The 7,525-nt window shown below is 37.4% G+C and overlaps 1 pseudogene; it reads left to right on the top strand.

Moving 5' to 3' along the window:
• Positions 1 to 6,443: 6,443 nt before the first annotated feature.
• On the top strand, positions 6,444 to 7,259 carry LOC120173587 (annotated as a pseudogene).
• Positions 7,260 to 7,525: the final 266 nt, after the last annotated feature.

Below are 7,525 nucleotides of genomic sequence, written 5' to 3'. Positions count from 1 at the left end.
AAACACAATCGGTGTTGTGTTCCAGTAATTCTTCCTCCATTTTTTCTTTATTAATAAAAAACTGAAAGGCAGAGTATTGCCTGGATTTACAATTTTACATGGCGAAAAATTGAAGAACAAAACCCAAACGAGAATGCATGCGAGCGAAAGAGACTGAGAGGTGAATATGCTGTTTGGGATTTCATTATATTTGATCATCTGTTGGAAAATCTTTAACCACAAGGTTAAAGATGAAATTATTATATGTCATTTATACAAAATAATTCCAGCTTTGTTGGTGACTTTCAACAATGATACTTAGTTCATCTTAGTAGTATTTGTCAACTCTGAATTTCTAATCCTATTTTTTCTCACAAGCATTTCATCGAACATCTATGCTTCACCTGAGATGACATGTATCTCATTACACCTTGAATCATTGATGGTCCCGATAGTCCCTTGCTCAGGTCTTCTCTCAATGAACCCTTATTCAAGTCAACACCTCCACGTAATTCAAAGTTAGATTAGAATTTCCCATGCATCCCCGACTAAAAAGTTACGTTGGAAATGAGAATAGAGAAGCAAAAAAGGAAATTCGAGATTGAAAAGTAATTTAGGGTTTATAATGAAATTGATGATTGTGTTGCAAGTTTTAAAAGTTGGGGGACCTAAATGCAAGTGCCTGAAAAGTTTAGTGACCATATTGAAAACGTACTAACGGCAGTGTAACGGCGTCAAACGGCCGGTTATGTCGGGGACCATATTACGAATGAACTAAATGTTGGAGGACTGTATTGAAAGTTTTAAAAGTTGAGGGACCTAAATGAAAGCTTTAGAAAATTTCAGTGACCATTACTATACTTTACCCCGAATAAAAAGAAGTTACTCCATTGAGGGACTAGATAGAGCGTTAAAGACCCGCCATTATAATTACATTGTTGAATTAGAGGGTATATTAAAAGAAGATTGGAGCATGTACGAGAACAAAAGGAGAGCTTATGATTCCAAAAATCACGATGCAATTAGTATTTATATGGTGATCACAATGCGAATTTTTTCATGCTAATGCCAAGCAAAGCCAATGAATTAACATCATATCTTCTTTCCGCATGATTGACGGTACATGGTATTCAGATAAAGGCAAACTTCAGAGACAAGCAACGATCTTTTCTTTTTGCAAATCTTTTCTCAAGTAATGGTGAGATGGGTTAAACCTATAATATTGGAGGAATTTTTTTTTCCAGAGAATTCTTTGCGAGAATTGATGGCTCAAGTTCCCGATGGTGAGATTAAACAAGTTATTTTTTAGATACACCCCTCTAAAGCCATGGGGTGTTTGTGGTTTTCATGTTTCTTTTTTACCAATAAAATTGAGATATTGTTGGAGTAAATGTTTGTCAGATGGTTAGAGAGAGCTTTAAGTGTGGAAGTATATCGGAAGCGCTTAATTGAACTCTTTTAGTCCTTATTTCGATGATTGAAGCACCTGAGAATTTACACAATTTTTTCCTATTAGTCTGTGTACGATACTCTTTAAAACAATTATAGAAATCATTGTTAATCGTTTGAAACAGTTTTTGTTGAAATGGATCTCGGAAAGTCACACTAGTTTTGCTCTAGTTATAATTGATAACATTATCATTGCTCATGAAGTTATACATAAAATAAAACGAAAGCAAGATTGGATTGGATGGATAGCCATTAAAATCGATCTTGTGAAAGCTTAGGATAGACTTGAATGATTCTTTTAATACCGATGCTCTATCAGATGTAGTTGTCTTAAAGACGTTCAAGCATTAATCATGAATTGCGTCACCTTTATATCTACTCAAATTTTTTGGAATAAGGAACCGTCGATGTATTACATTCTTAACGCGAAATCAAATAAAGAGAGATCACCTTATCTATTTGTTCTTTGCATGGCATGTTTAGCAAAGTCATACATGATGCATTTGAAGTAAGGCTTTGAAAGTCAAACTGTTTGCCCAGAAGAGGCAATGTGTTGTCCCATCTTTTCGTTGCTGATAATCTCATTTTTTTTACCAAAGCCTTGCTTTCCCAATTGGGTATAATCTAACGGATCCTTGGTGATTTTTATGACAATTAAGGGCACAAAATTAGCCTCGCCAAAATTAACATACGTTTCTTAAAAAATATGGATGAGCTGACTCGCATGGATACCAATAGCATATTCTAGTTTACATATGTTGACAATTTTGAAAAGTATCTTGAATCCTTTTGCTCCAAATCGAGTAACCTATGTGACTTATCAATACATAATTTTGAAGGCTAGGGACCGTTAATTTGGATGGAAAGAGAAATCTTGCTCTTTGTCAAGTTGAATTACTCTTGTGAAAAATTTGTACTCATCGTCTTACCATCTTATACGATGCAAACTTGTTTCCTTTTTAAAAGAAATTATGAAAAAATAGAATGTCTTATTCAGGCCTTCATCTGGTGAAGTTCAGAATCTAAGCGATCGGTTCATCTTGTTCTCTAGGAGGAGGTTTGCAAACCAATGAATAATGGTGGCCTAAGCATGAGAAAACTTCAACCCTAGGGCTAGAATGAAGCTTTCCTCATGAAAGTAGCATTTTGTTGTGGCTGACAAGAATAAACTTTGGGCTCTAGTGTTGTTTGGGAAATACAAAGTTCAGGATCTCACCTCGGCTGTTCTTGATTGATGCATTTGCTCCAAATTCTGGAAGGGAGTAAGCCTTGTTTGAGAAACTATCCGGGAAGGAATTGTGTGAAATCTTGGAAATGGTACAATGACGAACTTTTGGTACAACACTTGGTTGGGTACCCTTAAGGCGTTGAGCGAAAGTTGCCTCATAAATGGAGTTTTTGTCCTTGCAAATGTCTGAGTATGTGATATGGTAGGCTAGGACAGAGACTGAAATTGGGAAGCTATGTGTTTAATGCTCCCTCTGTCAATAATTCGCTTTCAAACGGTGGTTCGTCCTCCTCTTGTAAATGGTGGTCCAGATACTCCTGATTGGAAATGGGATGTACATAGGAAATTTACGACCAAGGGTGCGTATCATTTACGTGCTACCAAGGACAGTGTAGAGTAGTAAGTTCAATGGAGATCAATTTTGTCATATCGTGGATTGTCGCATGTGTGAATGATGTCTTATTTGCAAAGGTAAATTGTTATCCCGTCGAACGGGTTTGGCGGTATATGTCTGTCCATGCAAGTTGTGTTATTTGCGGAGATATCTCTGAATCAACTACACACGTTTTTCACGAGTGTGCGGCTGCAAAAGCTACCTAGTCTACGCTAATTAAATCGAATCTATTATTAGAGTTCTTATATATGGAAATTGGGTTATGGATTGAGAAGAATTTGAGCCATCCTACCTATTTCCCAAACGATGAGACTGATTGGAACTTACTGTTTGGAGCTTTTATTTGGAGTTTATGATTATGTCAAAACCATTTATTATTTGATCTAAGCTATGTGATAGACGAATCTGTTTTACAACAAGGTATACAACTCACCATGAAAGCTATGCATGCTTTCTCCACATGGACTGTAGGGACTGAAAGGCCGAAAAATGGGTGAATCACCTTGCAACTTAGAAACCGTCGTCTATGGGTTGGGTTAAGCTTAACTCGAACGACACTTGACAGTCTACAACGAGGTTATCCACTCGTGGCGGTGTTCTGTTAAACCATGAGGGTGGTTGAATTATGGGTTCTCCAAAGTTATTGGAGCTTTTTCGGTCCTTGATATGGAATTGTGGGACATCTTCAAGGGATTAACTTCGGCATGGAATCTGAATATTCACCATGCTGTTGTTGAAAGTGATTGTAAGTGTGAGAAAGGTGCCATTGACGAACGGAAACGATGAACAGCCGGTGGCCTATGGAGAGGAATGAAGCCTCTGATTTATGAAATGCAGTATTGTTTATTAGAGTCACAGAAAAAACGAGTATATTGAAAATATTCAAAAGAGTGTGTTTAACCCATTACAACTAGTGGGCTTATATAGCCCATATTGTTAATCGTCTAACAAATCCATCCAACATACTAACAGTCAAAACAAACTAATTGTTAATTCTAGTTTATTTCTAACATTCACCCTGCTTCTTCAAGTTCTTGATCTTCTTTGTAGTTGATTCTTGAATAAGAGATACAAACGAAGTGTTGCAATGAGTTGCTGGTTCTCAACCAAGAAATGAAAAAGATGGTTCTTGATAGACTTTCTCATCATTCACCATTTTGTCTTTCTTTCTTCACTCTTTCATCTAAAGTTCCTTAAAAAATCTCTTCCTTTTACTTAGGTGATTTATCGAGAATCGAAAGTGCTATGCTTTCGTTATACTTTATTCACATTTCTTTTCTTTCTCATTCTTTTATTTGAGACTTTTTCATGAATCAAAACAGTTCTTCTTCTCACTTATTCGGACTTTCTTTTTTGTGGAAGCAAGATGGTTAAACTACAAGCTTCTGGGTGCAATCTGAAGCCTTTCTTGGGCAAGAAAACAAAGTGTTTTGTCTAGTTAAGGAAGGCAAGGCTGTTAAACTCTTAACCCTCCCCAGATATTTTCGGTCATGAACACTTGGCTGTGAAGCTTTCAAGTCTCATGTTACCTTGTGATAGAAGCAGCAGACCATGAAGAAACTAAAACAAAGAGTATTTGAGCAAACAAACAAGTAATGCAAACCAAGAAGTGAAAAACCCAAATCAAGAACCAGCAGCAACCAATGATTCAACAGTACCAGTGTGAAAGAACTTGGATCAACAACTCAAGACTTTCAAAATGTCCCAATGGAGGATTAAAGCTCAAAACCAGCATCAAAATCTTCCCCTACTAACCGAGAATAGTAATCATACTCACCAAGAATCCAACATCTCAATAACCAGCCCACAAACACCAATTAGGAAAAAAAATTATCACGACAAAAATTCAACCATTTGAATGCAACCTTGCACCAAACACCACCAAATCATAAATCCTCTTCTCTAAAATAAATTCTCAACAAGATCAACATAGAATCAAACAACTAATTGAAAACCTTACAAATGACCAATAATAACCGAGTGCTTAACTCAACAATTGCTAGGCGCAGGACCGCAGACTACCAGCTATAACAGAAACTCAACCTTCACCATTAACTAAAAAAGCATTGTACTATAATATTCCAGGAACCAGATCCAAACAAAGAAGGACCAGAAGCTGAAGCTATTGTTCAAACATAACCTAATCTAATATAGATCAATAACACCACCATTGTTAAACTTTTAGCACTAGTATGAACTGAGCCACCAGTATCACAAGAGAAGAGTAAAAAATACTGGTGATGAAGCAACCGATAGTAGACAGTGGCCAATGAAAATGGAACAAGCCTTCGATCAGATATGGAAAAAAACTTTAACCAAATCGAGATCCATAACGAATGGAAGAAAATCGACGCTAAATCAATCAAAAAGGAAGCAATTGTTGACGTAACAACAAATGAAATCAAAGAAGTGGAAGATATATGGCTAACGAATAACCACTTGTCAAGGAAGAACGAAGTCGGTTGGCGAATGGAAAGAGCGATGACAAAATTCGCGGTGGTTGAGGATGCATGATTTGGTGAAGGAGGCGTCGGAGGAAACCTCGTTGTGACTGAGGAACCCAATAAAAGAATGGGACAACAGTAGAAGAAAGACGACATCAGACTAGAGACGACGAGTGGCGAAAGAAATAACAACAATCGCGGACGAAGAAAGCAGTGGAGACGATAATTGTGACGGAAGCAATGGCATCAGGATCTTTGGTGAATGATACTATGTGAGAAAGGTGCCATTGAAAACTGGAAACGATGAACAGCCGGTGGCCTATAGAGAGGAATGAAGCCTCTGATTTATGAAATGCAGTTTTATTTATTAGAGTCACAGAAAGAACGAGTATATTGAAAATATTCAAAAGAGTGTGTTTAACCCATTACAACTAGTGGACTTATATAGCCCATATTGCTAATCGCTAACAAAACCATCCAACAGACTAACAATCAAAACAAACTAATTGTTAATTCTAGTTTATTTCTAACATCACTTTCGGTTCAATTGTTCATCTTTTCATCAAGAAGGTTGAATGTTAGAAGTTAGTTGTAATTAGTTTTTAGAGCTTGTTGTAATAGTGTGTTCAAGGTGAGAAGAGAAGAAGAAGAAGAAGTAGAGGGAATGTTAGCGTGCTAAATCAGCTAATGCAGTTTGTACATTAGCAGTACACAGGAAGCTGTTATAACAGCTAAGGTTGTTAGCAAGTTAGTTTTGGTTAGTTGTTCAGTTAAGGTGGTTGTATTAGCAGCTAAGAGTAGTAGTATATAAGGAGAACTAATCTTGTACTCATATATGCATTCACAGTATCAACAAACCAGTCTATATTCTTTTGTTTACCCTACTTCTAACATGGTATCATTCGCCAAACGGTATTGGCTTTATTTTTTCTTCCGCTGCATGGAAGAGGAGGAGAAAATGCCATCGACATCTTCGGCAGTAGCAACGGCTTCTAAACCGGCGTCGTTTACTGCCAGCTTGGATCCAGCGAATCCCATTGGGTTCTTGGAGAAGGTTTTCGATTTCATTGCGAAAGAGAGTGATTTTCTCGTGAAAGAGAATGCCCATAAGGAGGTGGCGGCGATCGTGAGGGAAGTTGAAAAGCTTGGGTTAAAACTTCACAAGAAGAAGACTTGTGAAGCAGTTACTATCATTGAGACACCACCTATGGTTGTTGGATATGTCAAAACTCCTCTTGGTCTTCAGACTTTGGGCACTGTGTTGGCTCAACATCTGAGTGAAGAGGTGAAACGAAGGCTCTATAAGCATTGGTGCAAGTCTAAGAAGAAAGCTTTCACCAAGTACTCCAAGAAGTTTGAAACTGAAGATGGTAAAGAAGACTTTCAATTGTAGCTGGAAAAACTAAAAAAATATTGCACCGTGATACGTGTTTTGGCCCGCACCCAAATAAGAAAAATGAAGGGTTTGAAGAAAAAGAAGGCTCATTTAATGGAGATTCAAGTCAATGGTGGAACTGTTGGCCAGAAAGTTGACTTCTCTTATAGTTTCTTTGAGAAACCTATTCCAGTTGATGTTGTGTTCCAGAAAGATGAGATGATCGATATAATTGGTGTGACCAAGGGAAAAGGTTATGAGGGTGTGGTGACCATATGGGGTGTTATCCGTCTCCCATGTAAGAAGCATAGAGGTCTTCGCAAGGTTGATTGTACTGGTTCCTATGGCAAGGCATCTTCGTTCAACGATGCCACTGCTATTTCTGCATAGTAGTATAATTCTTTTGTGTGTGTAAACAGAAGTTTAATTTTTGTATTCATTTTGTTGCTTCTATCTCTAAGTGTCGTGGGACTTGAAAGCTTCACAACCAATAGTCCATAAAAAAATATGTCAATGAACCTTGTAAAAGAGGGTGAAGAAGAAAGAAATGAAGGTGAATAAGAAGAACGAAAGGAAGCATCAGCACTTTCGATTCAAAGTGAACGAAAAGAAGCATCGACACTTTCGATTTAAGTGAAAGGAAGGAAGCGTCAGCA

Source organism: Hibiscus syriacus, unplaced genomic scaffold, assembly GCF_006381635.1.
Source record: "Hibiscus syriacus cultivar Baekdansim isolate YM2019G1 unplaced genomic scaffold, ASM638163v2 tig00111973_pilon, whole genome shotgun sequence".
In the NCBI taxonomy this organism is placed as follows: domain Eukaryota; kingdom Viridiplantae; phylum Streptophyta; class Magnoliopsida; order Malvales; family Malvaceae; genus Hibiscus; species Hibiscus syriacus.
The sequence above is the reverse complement of the archived record's forward strand: the minus strand, read 5'-3'. Positions and strand labels throughout refer to the sequence as shown.